The sequence below is a fragment of the Panicum virgatum genome, chromosome 6N (assembly GCF_016808335.1).
Source record: "Panicum virgatum strain AP13 chromosome 6N, P.virgatum_v5, whole genome shotgun sequence".
Lineage (NCBI taxonomy): Eukaryota > Viridiplantae > Streptophyta > Magnoliopsida > Poales > Poaceae > Panicum > Panicum virgatum.
Genome location: NC_053150.1, coordinates 12,010,673 through 12,036,280, shown reverse-complemented (window position 1 = coordinate 12,036,280; position 25,608 = coordinate 12,010,673). Strand labels below are relative to the sequence as shown.

Genomic DNA, 25,608 nt, shown 5'->3' with positions numbered 1-25,608 from the left:
TGATGAGCCTAGTGTGTGATGCAATAATCTACAAAAGACCTGCTATATGTAGTACTCTTCATAGCGCGTTTACACATCTTTCACTTATTTAATTTTTCTACTATTTGCCGATATACTTTTTTATTAAGCATGGTGTTCTGTGGGATTATAAAACTCTAACTGGCACAATATCACAAGACTCATATGCCATGATCTGGGAGATGCTATGCGAATTCATCATCAAGGATGTCATCCAACATATCACAAGTTTGAAACTGTGAGAACTTGTGATTATAACATGCGGCTGCCAATTTGAACTTGATGTCCATGTACATGTACATGTGTATTTATATTGGGTTACATGATAGATTTTTGTGAACATGAGATGACATGTGAGGCTACACTGTAATTGAGTTAGTGGCTACACTGTAAACTTGTGATATGTGATGACAGATTTATGTTAAATTTCTGCATTATAAACCTGTAGGTATTGCTGTTGTGGAGTATACACAATATATTGCTTGCAGATTTAAGGTGGCTGTCAAATCCTGGCTGGTTCCAGGATGCAACCAGAAAATGGGGCAGCCCAATTGGGCTGGCACAAATATAGGTAACGTGCATCATGTACAGCCCATTACCATCATGTACAGCCCATTACCACTACGTGAGAACTCCTGATTTGTAACGGGCACAGATAGCCTTTTGTAACAGGCATATCACCCGTTACCGTTATCGGGTTACTAATGACCCATCATCAGTAACGAGTATTTGCCAGTTACCAATAACAGTCATTTGTAACGGGCATTAAGTCAATGCCCGTTACCTATAACAGAATATCGGTAACGGGCATCAATTACGCCCGTTACCAATAACAGAATATCAGTAACGGGCATCATTACATCCGTTACCGATAATAGTTATAGGTAACGGACATTATGGTAATGCCCGTTACCTATGTGGAATTAAAAAATAAAAAAAGAAATCAAAATTTTTTCTATTCCTTTATTACATCCATACTCAGTTATATCCAGTTATATCCATACACATTATTAGAGTCCTACAGAAAACATAAATTGTATCCAACAAAACAAAAAGTTAGCAATATCATCCCTCGTGCCCTCTAGCTCTGTACTCCTCTGTGTTAGCCAGCTGCAGGCAATAGAGAGAGAGCTAGTAATTAATTTTGCATGTCACTTCATATCCAATAGTATTTAGATATTTAAAAAAACACAGTAACAACCATGTTGAAGTTTACAAGAGCAAGCTTCAAACAATTTGAACCCACATATCCAATTATCACAACAACTGACTGAGATTTGAGAATGACATCTAGCGGTCAAAATTATTGAACCAGAGAGTGCAAAATCATCTTCAGAGCTTTCAGATATCATTTTGCTATCTACAAGATATCAACACATCGAATGAAATTTTAGAGCCAAATGGCTCCAACAGTTGAGAGCAATAAGGCATTTTTGTACTGGTCACAAGGCAGCAACAACAGTACATCATATAGAATAAACTAATAAAAGCAACATGGCAAAATCGGTAGTCAAAACACATGCACAAAGAATATAGCATTCCGATCTTACAGGTAATATACAGGGCATTTAGTGTTACTGCCTTATAGACAAACAATGGAGCAACTAAAATTAGGAGCACTTATCTACAGCCCAGAGACAAGATATCTATATAGCAAATAATCAAATGAGCACGACAACTCAGCACTAGCAAATATATGTTTCCAAAGCTCAAACAAAAGAAGAGGCTTATCTCAAGTCTGGTGTACCACATTTGTAATGGAGCATGCTAATAGCATGCAACTTATATGGCTAAGCAAATAAATGAATGCGTAGCACATAAGTTGGATGTAGAATTGCTGATTCTGTCAAGAAATATTGTTACCTGATTATCGATGCAGTGCTCCACGTGACCAGCGGATCTTCATGCTGCAGAACGCGTGACTGTTGCCACAGCGTGTCCCATCTTGACTCAGGCTGTATCTGGATATTTGGGCCAGCTGTCCTTTAACTGGAACAGAATGAATTAATTCATATCAAGTGTGCCATTAGCTACAACGTTTATGTTTGATACTAAAGCTTACTAACAAAAGAAGTAAAGAACCATAGATCAGTACTAAAATTTAAGAGGGTCTCTCAAATGACCATGTCATATAGAGGACAAAACTATGAACCTATCCACTCCTAAACATTTAGCCAATCGAAAGAGCAAAGGTACAGAACTCCTAAACGGGCCATATAACAGCAAAGATCAGTGCTTGCTTCCTGATGAGTTAAAATAATAATAGTACAAAGCTAGTACTAAAAGGCTAAGGAAATTGTTCAAGCATAATAATAGGCTAGTATTAACAGCCTAACAGAGATATCTAGTAGTCAGGTATCTAGTACTAAGCTAAGGAAATTGTTCAAGCATAATAATAGGCTAATAAGTAATAAACATAAAAGTGTTCAACAGAAGTAATACAAAGTTAGCACGGGATGGTGGATCTGTACCTGATAACTAGGACCAAAGGCCTACCCAGTGAGCTTGGACTTATCCTGCTGTGGTCGATTCTTCATCAGCTCCACCTGTTCTACCTCTAAAATCAGGCTAATATTAATTCCAGACATAGTGCAGAACTATGTATCGCCTAAATAGAGCTAACATGAAAATAAATTCCATGCTATGCGAGTAAATAGTTCTTAGTAAATGCACGGTTTGGTTCACTTGTAGGTATGAGTACGCATACTAGCAGACACAAGCCACCGGTCTAATCAGATGGTCTAACCAAGCAGGAGTTATGTCGATCTTATTGATGAGCCAGAATAACGCAAATAGATCTAGCAAATGCTTGGGCTACTGTAGGGACACTATAGAAAGAGAACTCAATCTATTGGTCTGAACGGTAAATCAGATCCAAAAACGTAACGTAGGAGGTAAAACAAAGGAACAAATTCGGAAACAAATCACTGTGCATTGTCGAGGTCGATGGCTGTGCGCTGCGGGTTGTGGGTGCTCCGTCGCAACGAGGCTCTCCGGCCCTGGAGGAAACCGTACCCCGGCGATCTCCCTACCTGCTGTCGCCTCTGACCGTGCGCTGCGCCCTTCTTTGCTGCCATCAGGCTTGGCTGCCATCCGGTCCTGGAGGAGATAGAAGAGATGGGAACAGGAGAGGGGAGGGGAAGGGATAGTATGTACGGGGCCAGAGCCGGAGCTGCCTGTCGCGCCGGGACGCCGGCAACCGCGGCACGCCGCCCCCTACACGTGCGCTGGCGGGCGAGCCCTGGCCCCACCGCCGCGCCACTGCCGGAGCTGCGCAGGAGCTTGCTGTGGCCCCCACTCCGAGCCGCACCCCAGATCCGGCGGGGAGGCGGGCCGGGGGAGGGAGGGGGCGGTCGATGGGGGGGAGGGCCCCAGATCCGCCCCACCTCGGCTGCCGCGGCGTCCCCGAGATAGACCCCATTGGAGAGGTCGAGGTCGGCGAGGTCCGGGCAGGCCCCCGGAGCGAGAGAGGTCAAGGGCGTGGAGGGATGATCCTGAGGGGACACGCGCACAGCGGAAAGGTCGAGGCGTGAGGTGGACGGGTAGTGGGCGAGCGCGGCGGGGAGGAGGTCGGCGCGGAGCGGGCGGAGGAGGCGGTGAGAGGCGGAGGGGGCGAGGGCGAAGGACTTGAGCGCAGCGCAGGGAGAGGATAAGGGCGGACGTGAGATCCAACTCTAGGGGCTAGTTTGGGAGCCGGTCCCAGATTATCCCGTGGAATAGAAGCCCGGCGGGAATTCCACTAGCGAGGCGATTCCCTGGGCAGCGATCCTCAACCCCTCCCCCCATCCCTGTCGCTGTTTGGAGGACAGAGGACAGCAAGGGCAGACCAGTGGCAAATAAATTGATAGCTGCCATCTGATATGGTGCTACTCTTAGTAAATTGGCGGTTGCTATTTTTTACATGTACACGAGTAAATTCACAGCAGACAATTCTAGTACTTTGGTAGCTACCAAATTTCATCACGTGTTCTGAATATTTAACCCAGCAATTCACACAATCAACAGCAAGAAATACATGAGAAATAATTTCATGATCTTTACACAAATATTCAAATTACAATATACAACTATGAGTTAAATAGATATAATTCCATCATAGAGATGGGATAGCCTTCCAGGAGCACCATGTCAACCCGGAGATAAACAACACATCGAATGTTGATTTGTATCCACCGCAAGCCATATAAAACAAGAATCATCTTCTATGAAAACCAATACATCATATAGCTGTTTCGGTGTAAAAAAATTCTCCTGTGTAATAGCCACAAGCAAACTAATTTGTGTGGGCCAAGTATGCTGAATCCTAAAATGCTCTAATGATGTTCACTGAAGGACAAAGCAAACAGGGGAAATATCATCCTTTTGACCATTGGTTAGGTGACAAAGCAATATGTAATTATTAGTAGCAGCTTCCAATCATAATTGATGGCAACTGGACTATACATGTGAGATCATTAATGCATCTCAGAAAAGCAATATGTAATTACCTGAAAAATCGTTTCTCCAATACGTAATTCCTGAGAAAAAAAATGAGCATATATTAATACCTAAGAGAACAATGGGGCTAGTAGCCTAGTACCAGTTGCAAGCCACTATTCTGATTTAATTAGATGGTCCCTGCAATTGCTGTTTGAAAAGCCATAGTATCAACAATAGTACTCTAACTCCCCGATTATGCTCATGCTGATCACTTGATCTAAATAGAATAGTAAAAGGATATGGCCATACTGGCCAGTGCCAGCTGCTAACTGCATACTCTACAAGAGACAATCTCTAATTAGCAGCAGCATTGAAAAAAGGCTGCCAAGTAAAATTGATGGTAACTGAACTATACTCTGTTAAATCACTAACACATCTCAGGAAACCTTTACAGGGAGCCACCACTATACTTATAATTGAGCACAGTAGATGCGTGAACAGCAAAGGAGCAATTAAAATTTGATCAAAGCACCGAAGAACATGGCACACTTTTTCCCAATCATTTAACTCAAATCTGCCAGTTGAGTCCCTCAAGAAGACCGTCGCTGGTTTGGTCCTAAGACATCTGCAATTGCCAATTAGATACACATTAGTTCTCACATCTGAGATCAGTATTACATCCTCACAGCCAGATGTCATCTTCACAACAAGATACATTTAATCATGAGCTGCTCATGTGCCCATCTGTTAAACACGGGAACATGAGATCAAGCTAACTGAAAATTCAACAACAACAATACAAACTTAAGGCTGAAATGAATTAGTGTTGTAGTTAGTGAAACATGAGATCCAATAACGTAAGTTTTCTATGCCATAGCAACATAATCAGCAGGTTACCAATAGATGTTTGAATCAGCATCAAACATAATTCTGCATGCACAGTCTTTTGCTCTGCAGTCTTAATACTTTGGTATAAAATAAGTCCTATCAGAAGCTACATATATAAAGGAGCATTTACCAGTACCTCACCTAGAGCAATCTGGTGCATGCTCCTTTTAATTACATATTTTCTTCGTTCCTCCAGTAAAGCCGTAAGCACTCCATGGAATTTGTACCTCACAGTTGCGTTGCCTTTGGAATGAGTGGCGTCAGGCAAACATATTCTGCAGCAGGGGTTCCAGTCGTGGTTTGACACAGTAGTCTATGCTAAGCGCCGTCGCAAAGGACATCTATGATGATATGCCATGGTGCTCAGATTTGCACGAGGCAAGAGGTTTCTCATGGTGTGTTGGCGGTTCAGCTGCGCAAACAGTGGCGGAGCTGGTGAATTTCCACACCTAGGACCAGTATATTTATGCATCCGAACCACATGTACTAGGCTGCCTAAAAACACAACATATAGATACAAATAAATAATAAAAAGTAACACATAAAATGCAAATTTTTAGATGATATTCCAATTGTGTGCTTAATTGGACAAAAAATTGGTGAAAACCATAAAAAAAATACCTAACTAATAACGATTTGGTTCATCCTGACAAATTGTTATGCATTAAAGTTTGGTTGATTGTTTCTGATTGTGCTTGAACGGGGGAGGTGGCTTGGTTGACGTAGAGGCGTAGAAGCAGCAGATGAGTAGTAGAAAAGGATTCATTGTCTTTGCCTTCTTCATTTTATAATTCTACTAGGCAAATATACTCTTGCGTTGCAACAGGCAAAGTTGATACAAGTATCGAATACATATAATTGCCCGTGCTTTAAATTGTAGGGATCCACGTGATCAAGTTATGGATAGAGGGCTTGTCCGACTCATATATAATTTCGAATTTACAGCATGTGGACAGAATGCTGCCTGGGACTGGTGTTGCAGTATGGTAGTATTAATTGGGGATAGCTGCACAATATATATATATATATATATATATATATATATATATATATATATATATATATATACATGTGGGAATGTTTTATGCAGTATCACTTTTCCTCCAATGGGTTAATGAAATAACTTGTGTCCTTAACCTATTATTTTTTGCTTTAATATATATAATTAGTAGGTGCGTACCCTCATGCTCTTTCAGAAAAAAAAAGCCTCAATATTAACCTTTTCACGAGGAGTCAAATAAATAACATTCTAAACAGTGAAATAAGAGATGCTGCTACAGTGGACTGATTGTGTTGTTGCTCAATTCCATCAAATACCAGACTACAAGCATGTGGCCATCAAGCTTCATATAAAATCTTGAGAGTCTAGGCTACAGAATTTTGAAACCCTTGAAACATGAAGACCAACTTGAGTCTTAAAGACAAATAATCCAGGACTACTGTGAACTCGTGGATACAAAAAGAGGCATAGCACAGATCTGGTAGGCATAGTTTTACCAGAGTAACCTTGAAAGGCAAAAATGTATTTTCTGAAATCTTTCTTTTCGCACAGCACAAATTAAAGTAAACCGCACGAGTGGAAACATGGGACAAATAGAAACACATCTCCCAGTGTTTGTTTGAGCAAGGAATCCGTCATTGTATCTGAATATCCAATATTAAAAATACTCCTGATGAACCTAGAAACAACATCTCACTTACAGAATGCTAATTGCTACTTATAGCACAACTCGCAGTTCTTCGTCTCTCAAGCACTACTATGCAACAATCACTTATGAAAATATTCAATGTACTTTTCAAAAAAATATTCAATCTACGTAGCAACATTGATACTAAATTATTATATAATAATCGAAGTACTCTGTGATGCTCACTGACGTAGCTGGAGCAAAAGTCTGTCACTATCCATCATGTGACATCATATTACAGGAAAATTAAACATACCAGATAGTGTCTAGGCACTGCTTAACAGTTCTCCTAGCTTTCTTTTTTGAAAATAGAGTGGAGCTGAATTTCTTTGCATAAAATTATTTTTCTAATTTTGCATGCATTAATCTTGCTTATCTAGTAGTGTGCTTGTAACAGTGAAAATTGCTTTATGACAGGAACATGCTGAGAAAATGAGAAGTGACATGCCGCATTGGTGAAGAGAAACGAGCAATTCAGCCAATGCCAAAATGAACCAGCAATAGCAGTTCAGAAGGCTGAGAAGATTCGCCAAACAGGACAAGTTCCAGGATCAAATATCCTATGTTAAATGTAGTGGTGGGAAATCTAAACTCCACCCCCTAAATCAGCATTCCTTGATTTTAGTGTGGAAACAGGAATGTCTGGTTAGGTATTCAGATGCAAACAAATTCTTGTCTTGTAAATTATATTCAAATGCTTTTTTTTTTTGTCTTGGCCAGTGTAAAAAGCCCCCAGTTATTTGTAGAGTTTTGCTCCGGTGGCCCCTTCCATGAAGTTTGCACGAATCGTAAAGCAATTAATATTTAATTAATTTTTTCCGTCGGTTTAGTTTGGGCCTGGTCCTATTCGCGGCTTAGAGCATCTCCAAGTGTTTGCTAAAATTAGCTTGGCAAAAGTTGGGTTTTAGCAACTTGGCAAAAGATATGCCAAGTAAAAACAAAGTACATCTCCAATAGTTTGATATTTTAGACTTGGCAAAATGAGAAAAGAAGGCCCACAAGGAATTGTTGCTAGCCGCAGGGCCGTCGGCTTCGAGCCCATCGGAGAAACAGCGGCCAAGGAAAAATCACAATCGAGGAGGAAGAACGAACCTGACCTGGCGGACTTGGCGAGGAGAGTGACGGGATCGATCTGATGGGGAGGACAGGCGATGAAAAATCCTCGTGAGTGCGGGAGAGAGGCCGACGTCTTCGCGCGCTCGGGAGAAGTCGCGACGGGGCCGGATTTCGCGATGCGGAGTCGTATCCGCGCGCGGATATATGCGCGCCGGGAGGGGGATTTTTACCAAGTTGTTAAATTTGCCAAGCTCTTTGCCAAGCTGTTGGACACCTAATTTTCTTTTTTTGCCAAAAAAATTAGGATGGCAAGTTAAAATGGGGAACTCTTGGAGATGCCCTTACCCTCCCTCCAACCTCTGATCGCCTCCCTCCAACCTCTGATCGTGTTCTTTCTTCACGATTTTTCTCGCGGGAGACTAAGATGACGGCGGCGGCGGCAGGTGTGGGGGCTCAGGTCCTGCCAGCTCCCCTTGGACAAGGAGCGCCGCGAGGGCCGCACCTGCGCGTCAGGCGCGACGACCGCGCCGAGACCTCCAGGCTCCGCGCCAGCTGCGCGCTGACCCAGTGCGGTGCCGTGGGACGGGCGTACAGGAGGCGGATCTGCATCATCGGGCTGGTCTTCGCGGGGTCGAGAGCGCAGCGGCTGGGCTCCGCGGCGCGGACGACCGGAAGAACACCATCGCCGCGGGGCTGGGGCTGGCCTGCTGTACCGTTCGAGGGGCGGGCCTCTGTCCGCGGTCTTTGTTTGCGTCGTCCGGGGACTGATGGCCGGCGCAGCCGTCGTGGGGAATCAAGCTATCGACAGATACATGCCTCATCTGAGGTTATAAACATAAATCCCTAACGTACTAGCTTCCTATGAATAAAATAATCGGGATTCACTAGGGCTGGGTAGGGCCGGGCTCAAACTAAACCCACTCGAAAAAAATAAAATAAAATTCCAGGAGCTTTAAGATTCGTGCAAACTTCATGGAAGGGACTACCCGAGCAAAACTCTTATTAATTGTATAACTGAAGTTTCTGCTACCAAGTGAAACTAATTGTTTGTATATCTATATATTCTTTCTAGATAAACTCAAAACGAATATAGATATGCATGTGAAGGAGGGGAACCACCATCTTGTATGGAACCACTACCTAAGCACAATCAAGCAAGTTGCTACCGGAAGGTTTGGAGTTTCCAGCTAGATGAGCTGCAGTTAATCATCATGCAAACGGGGAGCTGGATTAGGGAGCGACTACAAGAGGGAGGCACCTGACGTCCTAGATTCGGCACAGTAGCAGGAGTTCGACACAAATGTGGGGTCAACGGCGAGGGCCTCCGGATGGAGAGAGGCGCATGGAGAGGGCGTGCGGGTCGGTGGTGCCGAGCTGGCAGCAGAGCGTAGGTCCTCGGTGCCGTCATGGCGGAGGAGGGGTACGGTGCATGGGTCGACGAAGCGCGGGCTGGCGGAGGAGACCTGCGTAGGCTGGCGGAGCGCGGGCACAGAGAGGGGCGTGCGGGTCGGCGGCACCAAATTGGCTGAGGATGGGTGCGCGGGCTAGCCGAGGAGGGGCACGTGGATTGTCAGAGCGCGGGTCCTCGACGCTGAGCTGGCGTAGGAGGGGCGCGGGCCAGCCGAGGAGACCCGCATAGGTTGGCGGAGCGTCGGCCGACAGCGCCTGGCTGGCAGAGAGAGTGGAGCAACGTATAGTTGGCCATGCAGCCCGTAGCCCGGCAGCCCGCCCGGTAGCCTATTTTTTTGGCCCGGTCCGTTTCATGCTCGGGCTGGCACGCCTGGCAGATAGTGCCGAGCTTGGGCCGCCAACCCAGCACGCCGGGCGGCACGGCCCGGCACGGAAAAAGCAGGCCGGCCCCGGTAAGGGCCTGTTACCTTCGACCCCATATAAAATGGGCAAGCAAAACCCTAGTCACTAACCCCCACCACCATCCTCCTACCCCAGGCCGCCGCCGCCTGCCACTCTCGGTTGCCCCATGGTCCCCTCCCCGCGTCGCCCCCTCTCTGGGCTCTGGCTCACGCTTGGTGCTCCTCCCTTCGCCGCCGCCCGCCGGTGCTCCCTCTCTCGTCTCCTACAACGCCGGCGTCGCCCCCCCCTCTCCTACGGCGCTCCCACACTCGGCCTGTCCACGACTCCTCTCCAAGACTCCGACCACTGGCACTCCCGGCCTCCCCCGCTCCTCTCCTCCATCGACGGTGTGGCTCCCCGTGACGAGCAAGCCGCAGCTCCTAGATCTAGGAAGGCCTGGGCGGCACAGGGTGGCTCTGCCTGCTTGGCTTTCTAGATCCAAGATGGCGGCGGCGGGTACTAGCGGCGGGTGGCAGCCAGCGGGCAGGCGGCGGACCTGTCGGAGTGGATGCTAGCGCGCGGGCGGTGGGCGACACGGGCACGAGGAAGGTCACATGCTTCTCGGGCCAGCACGGCCTGAAATCGGCCCGTGGGCTCGTGCCTGGGCCATCCACGCAGCCCGTGGGCTGACCCGGCATGGCCCGCTAAGGAATAGGGCCGTGCCAGGCACGGCCCGGAGGTGACCGGGCCCGGGTCGGGCTGGGCGGCCCGAATGAACATCTATAGAGTGACGGGAGGCACAGGAGGGGCGCATGGGGCGGCGGAGGAGAGGCGAGGAGGAACTGTCGAGAGAGGGAACGAGGCCAGGAGGGAGAGATGGGGTGTTTTTTTAGCGTGGGCAGACTCACGGGGAGCGGATTCATCCGAGGGGTAAACGACTTTGTTTTTTTATGTTGTAGAGATTTTGTTGCCATTGCGTGTTTCTAACCCTTTGATTTTAGTTTGCAAAGTGCAGCTACAAGTTATTAATTTTTTATGAACAACCTACCAAAAATAATGCATGACTATCATGTCATGTACACCTTGCAAGATAGGAATTGCATTTCAAGTTACAAAACATCAAGCTTTCTTGACTGAAACTCATCAATATTCTCTACACATGCTAAGCAAAAAAAATAATTTATTTGAATATAATTAAGTTATAGAGTAAAGTCCATCACCGGTCCCTAAACTTGTACCGCTGTATCATCTCGGTTCCTAAATTTGCAAATCAACCGTTTAGGTCCTCAAACTTATTCTTCTGGGTTATCTCATTTCTCAAACTTATTTGGCGGTATCATCTCGGTCTCTAAACTTAGAAAAATCACCCATTTAAATCCTCAAACTTGTTCAATTGTGTCATCGCGCTCCCTAAACTTGATTTTGAGTCTCATCCAGATCAAAACAATATGATCTAAAAACTCTATATCAAAAAATAATTCATAACTTTTTCATATAAACTCGAATGAAGACAAACTTTATATCAAAATTGTAGCCCTCAACATGATCTATAACTTTGTAGTTGAAAAGTTTTTGAATTAAAACTGTTTAGGGTCACAAAATATTGTTTTAAGTCTATAGATTTTGAAATTTAAAATATAAAGTTGAATTTTGGAACACTAAAAGACTTCAAATAACAAACTTTTCAACCACAAAGTTGTAGACTGTGTCGAGGGCTATAATTTTGATATAAAGTTTATCTTCAATCGAGCTTATATGAAAAAGTTATGAATTATATTTTAATATAAAATTTTTAGATCACCCTGTTTTGATCCAGATAAGACTCAAAACCAAAACCAAATTTAGGGACCGGGATGACACAACTGAATAAGTTTGAGGATCTAAATAGGTGATTTCTAAGTTTAGGGACTGGGATGACACGAATGAACAAGTTTGAGGACCTAAACGATCAATTTGCGAGTTTAGGGATCATGATGATACAGCCGAACAAGTTTAGGGACCGGTGATGGATTTTACTCTAAGTTATATTTATTGAAATAAGTTTTCCAATATAATTGGAAAAATGCTCCATTTTGAGAGTACATGGACCTAGATGACAGCCGAAGTCAAGTTTAAGGGTCCAATTATGTATTTTGAAAGTATAAGGACCTAACTTACACATTCGAACAATCGGTTATGCACTTTACTCTATAAAATAATAAGTTGTCCATGATTGAATATTTTCTGTTACGGTCAGAGCCTCCATTAGTGTACTGCTTCAACACAGGCACGTCAGTCACAAATTCTGAATTCTCGATCAAAGGACTCAATGTCTGATTTCGCTCGTGCAATGTTATCAACCTCAATTCTGCCACCCAATTTGTGATTTCATCTTTTTATTACCCTGTCCAAAGGGCTGTATGGTAGGTGCCAGTGGCGGACTCAGAAATTAAGCGGAGCCTGGGCCAAGTATACACCCATGCACAGAGTATTTGCCTTGCCTCACTCTGGCGGTGGTCAACTCACAGCCATTCTCTTCCTACGGACAGGTATACGCATGGAACTAACACATGCGACTCTTGCAGCTACTAAGGTATGGCGACGGGAGCCCGGGCCGGTGCCCAGGGTCGCTGGGCCCTGGGTCCGCCGGTGGTAGGTGCAGCTTGACATCTGCAGGTCTTCAGGTTCCTTTTGGTCTCAAGTAAATTAGCAATAAAGAAATGGTATATATGCTCGCAGGTCGCCTTTTCTTTTCTATATATATATATATATATATATATATATAAAGCATCAACGTGGTGCTCACTTCAGACATTCCAGTTCTTGCGACCGTGAGTGCACGTGCTCCTTCACCTCCCTCCCTACATAGTGTTCTTCTTCTCTGCATGTTTTGTCAACACTAAAGACTCGATGGGGGCTAAACTAGCATAGTAGCATCTAGCATGTGCATCTGCTCATCACTAGCTCCGGAATGAGCGGTATCAGGGAAATGTATTCCACAAGTATGGTGCGTACCACAGCGTGCTACCATAGATCGATGCTCCGTGACACAGTCAAGTGTGCCTAGGTACAATGAAACTGCAGCCTTTCAGCGCTGTTGTGGCCATTGCTTCAGGTTTTTGGTACTACTATTCTCACCCCCTGTTGTTGCAATTGCTTCAATAATACCCTTTGGCAATATGTATATATAAATTATAATCTATTAATTAAAATGAGGTATATATAATAAAATTACTGAGGGTAAGGAACAAGTACATATATATTAGTAGATGGAAATTATGCAGTTCACCTATCAAGAATATTTATATTAGTGTCTATAAATTAAATCCACCTAGCTAGTTACTCCTAGGTTGATGGAGTTTAATTTTTTTAATTAGGCTTAATTTGACAAACAATAAATAAAAAGAATAATATGATATCTTGCTCCCACTGAGCACTCGATGGAGGTCAATTTGACATTTGCATCCGGATATCTTGGGTATGGGTGGCATTCATTGTGGAAAGATATTCCACAACGAAAATGTGGTCACCGGCTCACCACACTAATACAGTGGCATTAACACTTTTCGTTGAATGCTTAGATATTTGTGGGGTACAAGGACGAATGGATGATCGTGTGCATCCGTACAGCAGATGAACAGCTATGAATCTCTGAGTCAACTCTCTTCAAAAAGAAAATTCACTAACTCAGCATGTATGTAAACTGAAGGACAAAGGGAGAAGGTTACCAGCACGACACGGCACGTTTGGAACTTTCCTCAAGTAGGTTGAAAGTTTAATAGCAAAAGGACTAGAGGTGATTGGAGCTCCACCTTTTGCTATATAATTTAAGATTTCTTTTATCTTGATTGATATAAACGTTGCATGGTCATACCTGAAGATTCTCAAGCAGTGAAATGCGATGCTTAATTATATGTGTTTCAGTTCAACTGCTCAATTTGGAAACCTTTGTGACTTTGTTTTTTGAAAAAAATTTGGAAATGTTTGAAAAGCATATCTGTCCAGCAGTGGTGTTGTGCTGGCCCGGTACACCAGCGGTGATTTAAGCCCATAGTTGCCATGGGCGGAGCTAGGGGTATGCCCCTGTATTCCTTGGCATACCCAAGATTTGGGAGAAAATACAAATAAGTATACACAAATTTAAAGTATCTCGAGAGTCTTTCTAAACTACACTCTCTAAATTATTATTTGGATAGTCTTCTGCACAAAAATCGTATTCTATATGTTTTCACTCTCTAAAAGTTTTTCTATATCTTGTGTACACTCTAGAAAGTTATTTCCATTATCTATCTTTGACTAGCGAGAAACGCGGAATGGAGGATGGCTACATTTGGATAACCACTTAGAGAAGCTGTTGAAGGATATTTTTTTCCATCAAAATCTCTATTCCTATCTACGAAGAAAGATATAGAGTCTTGCTCTGCGTGTCGCGTCCGCCCCTGATGGCCTGACCTCCGTATCCCGTCCATTTAGCCATTTAGCGTTAGTGAGACGGTGGCTCCACGCTCAGGTGCTCCTCCCCCCACTCCGGCAACCTGACAGCCTCGTGACCTCAGGTCCTTACCCCCCATCAGCTATCACTCATGACTCATGTCCTCTCCTCCTAACGCGAGTTGCGAAGGACGGAAGGTGCCGACCACCGGCCCGTTGGGGCACTGGGCACTATCGGCCTTGCAGTGGCGGCCAAGACGCCAGCAAGCGGCGCACCTTCTGCGACCCTTCTTCGACCGGTGGCCCTACTCGGACCACTATTTTATAATATTATTTAATTATTCATGTTTACAACTTATACTTGGATCACTATTGTGAATTTGTTGTTATTATTATTATTATAACTTTTTGTTCATTATATTTCGTATTTGATTTTGAATTTTTTTTACATATGGCATACCCATACATAAATTTCTGGCTCCGCCACTGATAGTTGCCATCAGCTCACGGTGGGGAGCTACTGAAAGTACTAGCCCTGCAAGGCGATGCTGACGCAGCAGCCATGAAGGCAGTTGTGGTAATAAATAATTTTGTACTTCCTCATCAAAACCAAATAAGTAAACAAAAATATTTTACTCTGTGCACACAATGCTGGCACGTACGGTAATACTATGGCCGATGATTTATGTCACAAACCCTCTCAAACTAACATTAATATTGCGTTTCCTCCTGGCGCAATCTTCAACTGACTAGTACCACCTCAGATCTTTTACCTTTCGATAACTGCCGAGCACTCAACCCATCTATGCATCAGCAGCATGCCACTATAGCTTCGGAATGAGCGGTATCAGGGAGCCAACCTGTTGTCTGGACATGTGGAATACATTCCCCTGATGCCAAGGTAGGAGTGCAAACCTTACCTTTAAATATGACCACGTGGGAAATGGTAGAGATTCACCGAGTCCCATAGCAATGACAACAAATCCTGCGCTATTTGTTTGCATCCGAATCCGATTCAGGCAGCTTTGGTAGATGGGTGTTCTCCGATTCAGCAATAAGAATTGACTGTTTGTCTGCAACATCTGATCAATCATGACTGATTGTTTAGTTTCATGAATAAATCATCTTACTTAGAGTCTCTTATCACTTTTCGCCGCCGTTTACCAAGATGGCATTGCATGATTGCAATGATTACTAGACTTTGTTGTCATGTGTGTCTTGTTGATCATCTGGCTATACGGGAGCGGCAATCGGCCACATTATCCAGCTCGACACTGCCGTCTCCGTTGAGTAAAGCATGTGCGCCATGTACATTGTCTGTTGCGTGTCTGAGGAACTCATTTGGTTTCCTGACGCTTTGGTTAGATTAATTGCATTTGATCAATGGAAAAGCTGCCGCTTAGCAGCACCAAAAAATCAACGGCGAGCCAGGCTCTGACGCCCGGTCGTTACTAGCAGATGGGATCACAGCCTCGTAACCATTCCCGGGATGTCCAAACATAGAAAATAAAGAGTCTAGACGAGATTTGACTATGTTTATTATATTATCAGTAGAGAAGTGATAGGTGCGTGGAGTGTTAGTTTTCGCCAACCTAAAAAGCATTCAAGAACATTTTCAGTGATTCCTTAACCAGTTCTACATTGCACCCAAGCACTTGTGCAAGATGTTATATTTAACAGTGGGCAAAATTGGGGAATATTAAGTAGCCGAAACCCTAGAACCCGAATCGCATAATTTAACCATGAAATCAAATTAATTGCCTTGGTTTATGTAATGTGGTGCATTACTTAGGCATGATTGATCTAATCTGGTACTTAATTCATAAATAGATCGGGATTCAATTAAAACATAACTTAAATCGATATGCATTAGATCTAATTGCTTGATCAGGACTTAATTAAATACATGAATTAGATCTAATTTCATTCAATTAATCCAAAAAAACTTTTCTGCAGGAGCTAATTGCATCTAAAACTTGATCCTTTCTTATTGTGCAATAAGATCTAATCTACACAACTCTTATGCTTCTAAAACTGACAGATCAGGCATAAACATGGCTAACAGTAGGTGATAGGTACTGCATTGGCGCGAGCAGATGCTGCGCTTGAGCATCTTGCATTGACCCATTACAACTAATGTTTGGTTGGTGGGTTGATCGCCAAGAAAATAAACAACCGACCTGGCCCACACGCAGCCACGCAGGTACACTTGTTCTTGTTGAATGAGTCCCTCACGTTCTCGCCTCCTCCTTCAGTTCTGCTTGGCCGATGGCTCCGCCAACGGCCTCGCCACGCATGCACGCGCGCGCATCTCACGCACCAGCACACACGACGCGCAGCTCTCGCCCGGCTCTCGCTCCACGTAGCTCGCTCACCCGGTGCTCTCGCTGCGCACCCGCACGCACAGGCGCTGCCTATTGTAATCTATATATTGACTTGAGATCAATACAGAAGAGTGTGTTGGCTCTCTCAATCTTTCATGGTATCAGTTGCTCAAACCTGATCATCCTCGCCCTTCCTCGCCATGGCTTCCTCCGTCAACCCCCTCTACGATCTCGACGGCTCAGTCCACGACGATGCTTCCTCTTCCTCCTCTTCTACTGCCGACGGTGGCGCTGCTGCGGCGCCGCCTCCTCCGCTCTCCGCCAGCGTGCTGCAGACGGTGAACATTCGCTCCCACGTCCCGATCGTGCTCGGCGTTGCCGAGCCCAACCATGCGGATTGGCGGTGCTTCTTCGACTCCGTCATCGGCAAGTTCGGCCTCACCTCCCACGTTGCCGTCCCTCCGACCTGCCGCCAGCGCCACGATCCGGAGTGGATGATGATCGATCAATGCATCGTCAGCTGGCTGTACAGCTCCGTGTCCCGGGACATCCTCGACTTCGCTCGCGTTCCCGACGCCACCGCGTACGAGGTCTTGGAGCGCATTGACGACATGTTCCGCGACAACCAACTCCACCGCACGGTCTACCTAGAGGCGGAGTTCGCGGCCTCTACCAAGGGGACATGACGATCGGCCAGTACACCGCTCGGCTCAAGCAGCTCGCTGACGCCCTCCGCGCCATCGGCCAGCCCGTTTTGGAACCAAGCCATATTCTGAACTTTATAACGGCCTCTCCCCCAAGTACCGCCACACCGTCTCCGCCCTCACCGCCAAGACCCCGCCCCACAATTCCTCTCCGCACGCTCCTACTTGCTCCTTGAGGAACTCTACGACAAGGAGCAGTCCAAGATGGCATCCCACCACGCCCTTGTTGCCACCGCCAATGGCTCCGGTCGGGCTTCTGCCCCGGCTGGACAATCCGGTGCCCCTGGCAAAGCCTCGTTGTCCTCCAAGAAGAAGAAGAAGCTGGCTCCCTTCAGGGGCTAGACCTCCGCCTCCAACACCGCTGCTAGCCAGGGCTCCGGTGGCGGCAACGCGTCAAGGCACCCCTTCCCCAACACTCTATGGGCCTCGGGCTACAACCCGTGGACCAACATGGTCCAGGCATGGCCCATGTCGTTTCGCCACCTCGGCGCCGGCGTTCTTGGCCCACGTCCCGACTCCAACCCGCATCAGGCCCACTATGACATTCCCGCGCCCGCCAGCGGCCCAGCTCCGACTGCCTATCCAAATCTGGGCGCTCCCGCGCACGGCATCTGGGACTAGAGCGCTCTTCTCGCCGCCCTCTCCAACACCGGCGTCCCTCCCGCTGGCTCCAGCTCCTCCGAATGGTTCCTAGACACTGGCGCCACGTCGCACATGGCCGGCTTCTCTGGTAACCTCCATTCCCTCTATCCCCTTCTCCGAGCCGCTCCGATCACCGTGGGCAACGGGGCCACTCTTCCCGTTACTCACGAGGCGGCGACCTCGGTTCCCACCTCCGCTGCTCCTCTCCACCTCCGCAACATTCTTGTCTCGCCTGATCTGATTAAGAATTTAGTTTTTGTTCATTCCCTTACTCGTGATAATAATGTTAGCATCGAGTTTGACCCCTTTGTCTTTTCCATCAAGGATCTACCAACTCGAACAGAGATGCTCCGATGTAATTGCTCCGGCAATCTGTACCCGCTGCATGTTCCGGCGCCACAAGCCCTGCTCGCCTCCACTGAACTATGGCACCAGCGCCTTGGACATCTGGGTCTCCACTCCACCCTGTCGTCTCATCAAGATCTTCAGTTCAGCACCAATAAATCTGCCGGCCACACTTGCCACGCCTGCCAGCTTGGGAAGCATGTCCGGTCCCCTTTTTCAGATTCTAAATCCATTAGCTATTTCCCTTTTCGGCTTGTTCATGCCGAAGTTTGGACATCACCTATTGCTAGCAACTCTGGTTACTGATATTATCTTGTAATTATCGATGACTTTACCATTATACATGGACCTTTCCTCTGCGTGCCAAGTCTGAAGACTTCCCCCTCATTCAGCACTTCCACGCCTATATCCGGACTCAATTTCAACTTCCATTGTTGGCTTTGCAAACCGACAATGGAAAAGAGTTCGACAACTTCGCCCTCCGCTCGTTCTTCGCCGATCATGGCATCACGCTGCGGCTATCGTGCCCCTACACGTCGCCACAGAACGACAAGGCGGAGCGCATCATCCGCACCCTAAACGACAGCGTTCGCAGCATGCTCATCCACCCTAACATGCCCGCGTCCTTCTGGGCCGAGGGGCTGTCTACTACTACTTATCTTCTTAACAGGCGGCCATGTCGAGCTACTAGGACGGCGACCCCATTCGAGTTCATCTTCGGCATGCCGCAAGACTATGCGCACCTATGGGTGTTCGGGCCCTCTGCTACCCCAACCTCGCCGCGACCACGTCACACAAGCTGAGCGCTCGGTCTACGGCGTGCGCCTTCCTCGGGTACTCGCCAGACCACAATGGATACCGCTGCTTTGACCTGGCCTCCTGGCATGTCATCGTGTCACAGCACGTGGTCTTCGACGAGACCATCTTCTCGTACAGCGCGCCGCCGTCCCCATCGCCCGCACCCGTTCCCGGCCCTATCGTCAACAACACTGTCTTGGTGCCAGTCGCGGGCGCTTCGTCTCGACCGCCCAAGGGTGTTGGTCAAAACCGGGAGAGTTGGCCCAACCGGGCACACACCCGGGGGAAATCCTGCTACACCCCAAAAGCTAGCCCAAGAGGTGAGAGACTCCCCCCACTTTTATGTTGGTTCAACTCTCCCCCCACAACCAATGTGGGACTAATCCCAACAATCTCCCCCGTCACACATTGGTGCCCTTTAGCACTGACCAGGCCCACACCACAGTCCACCAGTGACCGGCTCCACACACAAGCACATATGAGCCTCACACCCGCGGTCCACCACTGACCGGCTCGACACACGAGCACACACGGGCCTCACACCCACGGTTCACTGGGCTTCGGGCCTACACCACTCAAGTGTGCACGGGCACAGGAGATTGCGGACCCAGCTTTGATACCAATTGTCGGCCCAAAACCAGGAGAGTTGGCCCAACCGGGCACACACCCGGGGGAAATCCTGCTACACCCCAAAAGCTAGCCCAAGAGGTGAGAGACTCCCCCCCACTTTTATGTTGGTTCAAAGGGGCGCCGGCTGCATCACGCACCACCTGCTCCATTTGCCACCGCCACCCCCCCCCCCCCCCGCTCCAGGACTCACCCGGCGCTGGCTCCACATCGCCGTCATCTCTGCAGGTGCCATCGGCGGGTGCTGCAGCATCTACCGACTCCGCCCGTGCCCCTCCGACCACGACCAAGCTCGCCACGCCTGCTCCATCTAGTGCGCCCGTTCCGGCCGAGCGCACCCACCGCATGGTGACACGGGCACGGTCCGGACACCTAAAGATGAACCCGAAGTACGCCCTCGCCACGAGCGCTACTCCGACATCCGCACCAGCCGCCATCTCACCGATCCCATCCTCCGCATGCTCGGCCCTCTGGGATTCGAACTGGCGCATGGTGATGCAGCACGAGTTCGACGCGCTGCGATCCAACAGCACCTGGCGCCTCATCCGGCGACCCCCCGGCTCCAACGTAGTCACCGGCAAGTGGCTATTCAAGCACAAACTCCACCCCGACGGCTCCCTCGAGAGATACAAGGCAGGGTGGGTGGTACGGGGGTTCTCCCAGCGCGCCAGCGTCGACTTTGAGGAAATCTTCACCCCGGTGGTCAAGCCGGCCATGATCCGCACCATGCTGACACTGGCAGGTTCGCGTGGTTGGCCGACCCGGCAGCTGGACGTGTCGAACACCTTCCTCCACAGTCACTTGCAGGAACACATCTACTTCCAGCAACCAGTGGGTTTTGTCAACCCCGAGCAACCCGACGCCATCTGCCTCCTCGACCGCTCGCTGTACGGCCTCAAACAAGCCCCACACGCTTGGTTTCAGCAGTTCGCGACATTCATCGCCAAGCTCGGCTTCGTCTACGCCCTCTCCGATGCCTCCCTGTTCGGTCTACGGCAGGGCGATGAGCTCGCATATCTGCTCCTCTATGTCGACGACATGGTGCTCACCAGCTCTTCTACGGCGTTGATGGATCGCATTATCGGCTGGCTTTGCGCCGAATTCCCCGTCCACGACGTGGGACCTCTCCGCTTCTTCCTCAGCATCAACGTCACACGCAGCGCTAATGGATTCGCACTCTCGCAGCAGTAGTATGCCGAGGACATCCTCGAGCGTGGTGGGATGGCCAACTGCATGCCGATCTCGATGTTGGTGGATGTCAAAGGCAGGCGCCCCGCTGCGGAGGGTGAGCCGGTCAGCGATCCATTCTCCTACCGGAGTCTCACCGGCACATTGCAGTACCTTACTGTTACTCGGCCAAACCTCTTCTACGCCGTGCAACAGATATGCTTGCACATGCATGATCCACGTGTGGGTCACTTGGCGTTCTTCGGTACGTCCGCGGCACCACCGGTCTCGGCCTCCATCTTCGCTCCTCGCCATATATAGCTCGCCATCAACGCCTACTCCTACGCCGACTGGGCTGGGTGCCCGGACACTCGATGGTCTACCTCCGGCTACTATGTCTTCCTCGGCGATTCCTTGGTGTCGTGGTCATCGAAGCGGCAGCCGACGGTCTCACGCTCCAGCGCGGATGTGGAGTATCGCGCCGTGGCGAACGCGACGTCCGAGTGCATCTGGCTGCGGCAGCTCCTCGGTGAGCTCCACTGCACCGTCAACAAGGCGTCCATGGCCTACTGCGACAACATCTCGGCGGTGTACATGTCCGCGAACCCGGTTCATCACAAGCGCACGAAGCACATCGAGCTCGACATTCATTTTGTTCGAGAGAAGGTGGCGCTTGGCGAGCTCCGTGTGCTCCATGTTCCGACCACCCAACAATTTTGTCTTAGAGCGTCAAGAACATCATACTGTACATTTCTCAGATAAAGTCAATCAGACTGTACATGACCTGCAACCATCTTGTGTTAAGAACCTTTTTTTTTTGTCTTTCATACGACCTAATCTAAGCATATGTTGCAGCACGTACAAGGAAAATGCTTGGATGTTTTTATTTCCTCATCTGCACTAAGCATGGCCTAGTTAAAATAATTAAGCTACTTCTACCAACTCCTACTGTACTTGCAGTACCACTGATTCATATGACCTACCAAGACTCATTCTATATATATCAGAGTCCAGACCTGTAGAGAACCAGGCATAGACGCCCTCTTCTAGGTTCCAATTATACAGTCGCCACACACCTCGCCGAGGACTCCATCCGGGTCGGGCAAATGTGCCATGCCATGATCCGCGTCATTGATCTCCTAATAACCCCTTTGGAATGAATGGCATCATGAAAACGCACTCGCTGTACACATTTATGCCAGTAGTTTGCCACCCTAGTCGATGCACTAATCTCTAACAGTGCACTCTACACTACTGGAAACCGCTAATATGCCTAGTGCCTAGGGGTTTGCCTAGTACCAGAACTCAAGCTCTCGGCAAAAAGGCCCTTTGCCGAGTGCCTAGTCTTAGGCACTCGGCAAAGTCATGGCACATGGCCCACTTTATCTTTGCCGAGTGCTGGCTCTCGGCAAAGTTAGGCATTCGGCATACGTGATCTTTGCCGAGTGCCTGGGGCCCCCACACGGCAAAGCCCTCCCATGTACCCGGCACGCGTGCAGGACAGGTGACAGCCGTCAGCCGAACTGACGGCCGTTAACATACGTCGAGTGCTGCGCTTCTGGCACTCGGCAAAGGGCTAACTTCGCCGAGTACCTGTACAGGGCACTCGGCAAAGGTGTTTTAGCTGAGTGCTGCTCGTCAAACACTCGGCAAACAGTTTGAATTTTTTTTTGCATTCAAAATTTTTTATTGTCAACTCAAATTTGAAAAGTTAATCCCTAGAAACATATCATACTTTTATTGATTGGTTTACTATATTTCGTTATTTTTTTCTGTTTGCAGGAAATAATCGGTCGAAGTTAATTATAATTAGAAGTGGGTCAAAATTTCGAAATCATTGAAAGGAAAAGTGATATTCATGTACATGAATCAAAACTGATGCCGTATCCATGAAAGAACTTAAAAGTTGAAGCATCTTTATCACAAAACTTGACTGCAAGCTTGTGCACGGACGTTCGAAAAAAAACAAAAAATAGCAAACAATGTCTGAAAATCATGGGACTTGTTGAAATGTCATGGTTTCATGCGGGGATTGTGTGAAAAAAATTAACCGCATTTCAGACAAGTGATAACGTACGCTGCTTACAAATCGGAGGATCTCCGAAGAAGTTTCAGAGAGATGCGGAGTATCCGGCAAGAATTGTAGTCGGAATGAAAGTCGCATAGGATTTTCACTGTGACACTTTTTGTATAGATAACTAACAATAAAATATGTGTCCTGCGAAATTTGGGTTAATTTTTGAGTTCGTTATATTTTTTGGCACTCATTCAAAATAAATGTATTTAGTTTGAACTTGAACTTTAAACGCATGAAATAATAGAATTTTCCGCATGCAATAATGAACCATAAATTTTTGAATTATTTTGGCAAATTATCTAGTTGACATTCATTAAAATTTTGTTAAACACCTGATCAACACGAATTTGTTGATATAAATTAAATTTGACTTAGAAACTTAACACATGAAATTATAGATTTTTTTTGCATAAAATCATGAAACATGAAATACGAATTGATTTAATTTGAACTTGAAATAATAATGCATGAAATAATGAATTTTTTGAATTTGTATCTTAATTTCAAAATTTTTTCCAACGAGGATTGATTTTTCTGTAAAAATTCTTTGCCGAGTGCCATCTGGGCCGGCACTCGGCGAAGCGTAGTTTGCCAAGTACGACCTGAGCCGGCACTCGGCAAAGTGTTTATTTGATTATTTTTTTGAAAGTGGCTTTGCCGAGTGCCGGATCAGGGCACTCGGCAAAGCTGATCCGGCACTCGGCAAAGTTTGTCACAGGACTTATCCAACGGGTACCACACACTCCACACACGCACACCACACACTCCACATGCACCGTGCACCGCCGCCGCCCGCGCCGCCGGCCGGTCCCCACATCCACGAAGGCCCGCGGCACCGCCACCCGCGCCGCCACCGCCACCGCCGCCCGTGCCGCTGCCGGCCCGCCTCCACGCCGGCCCAACTCCACGCCAGCTTGCGCCACCGCCGCCTCACCTCCGCAACGGCCCGCGCCGCCGCCCACCTCCATTCCGGCCGCCGAGCCTCGCCGCTACCGGACAGAGGAGGAGGAGGAGGAGGAGGTCAATTTCTATGGTTTGCTCCGATCTGAGTCAGAGTTTCGGCATCATCTCCCTCATGTTCTCCGGATACAGAATCGTTCTTTCCAGACGTCTATCTAGAGAACAGCGGGCAGGTGCTGCCGAAATTCTGTCGCGGATAGGAATGGATCATGGAAACTGACCGCATCTACGCATGCTCGTGTGGGATTAGGACATATCTTCACCTACTAGACTCTAGGCCCAATGTCTACATGCACTTAATTTTGATAGTAGTCGCTGATATCTTGGAAAATGGATGACTGTGAGTGGATGTACACGGGCTGGGAAAGTCGAGCTAGCATGACCGATGAATGGATTGAGAAGACCAATGAGTTCTTGGAAGGGGCATGGGCGCATGCTGAAGGGTCAAGTTTCATGTGGTGTCCCTGCATCAGTTGTGGAAACCATAAGTGAAAGACAAAGAAGGTCATGGGCGAACATCTTGTCAAGTATGGATTTACGCCAGACAATACCCGGTGGATCTTTCACGGTAATGCCCATCGTATGAGGGACGAGGTCATTTGGCAACGCATCGATGAATGCGATGCAGCTGGTGGGATTATTGGAGACATGTTAGACGACTATTAGGAGGCACATTTCGGTGAAGGACAGTAGGAGGAGGAGCCAAAGCAATCAGAAAGGCATTTTACGAGATGTTGGAGGCGGCACAGAAACCCCTTCACGGCCAAACAAAGGTTTCTTAGCTGGATGACATTGGACGCCTAATGGCCTTGAAGTCCCAGTTTAGCCTGAGTCGAGACACTTTTGATAGCAGCATGCTTCCAGAAGATCACATTCTGCCCAAGATAATGTATCAGGCGACAAAAATCCTTGGTGCACTTAAGATGCCATATGAGAAGATACATTCTTGTCCAAATGGGTGCATCTTATTTAGGAAAGAGTAAAAGGCTGAAACTTTCTGTCCAAAATGCAAAGCCTCTAGGTTCCTGGAGGTGGATGTTGGTGACGGTTAGCCTAAGAGGCAGCTCATGATTCCTATGAAAATCGTACGTTACCTTCCGTTCATTCAGAGGATCCAAAGACTGTATATGACCGAGGAAATCACGAAACAGATGACATGACACAAAAATGGTGTTCGATACAACCCTGATAAGATGGTGCATCCCTCCGATGGTGAATCATGGACTCATTTTGATGAGATTCATCGTGAGAAAGCTCAAGAAGCTCGTAATGTACATGTTGCGCTGGCAACAGATGGGTTCAATCCTTATGGTATGGTGGCTACATCGTACTCATGTTGGCCCGTGTTCGTTATCCCCTTGAATCCCCCCCTGGCGTTCTCTTTCAAGGACATACCATATTTGTGTCGTTGATTATTCCTGAGCATCCAGGGAATAAAATGAGTGTTTACATGGAGCCTCTGATCGATGATTTGGTCAAGGCACGGGAGGAAGTGGTGTCGACGTACGACCGACCGACAAAGACAAACTTCAGAATGCATGTCTGGTACTACTACTCCCTGCATCACCTCCCGGCATATGGCATATTCTGTCGGTGGTGTACCCACGGGAAGTTCCCGTGCCCAACATGCAAGGCAACTCTGCAGTTCATTTAGTTGAGAAAGGGGGGCAAGTATTTGTCATTTGACAAACATC

General features: G+C 47.5%; 1 long non-coding RNA gene across 3 annotated transcripts; it reads right to left on the bottom strand.

Moving 5' to 3' along the window:
- Nucleotides 1-956: 956 nt before the first annotated feature.
- Nucleotides 957-5,378, bottom strand: LOC120679543. Of its 3 annotated transcripts, none has more exons than XR_005677226.1 (4): nucleotides 4,506-5,378; nucleotides 2,490-4,269; nucleotides 1,882-2,007; nucleotides 957-1,128 (listed from the first exon to the last, which is right to left on the bottom strand). It is a non-coding gene; the product is annotated as an uncharacterized LOC120679543 (long non-coding RNA). The 3 variants fall into 3 exon arrangements; XR_005677228.1 differs by having other exon boundaries at nucleotides 2,490-2,575; XR_005677227.1 differs by having other exon boundaries at nucleotides 2,490-4,535; nucleotides 4,987-5,378.
- Between the last annotated feature and the right edge of the window lie 20,230 nt (nucleotides 5,379-25,608).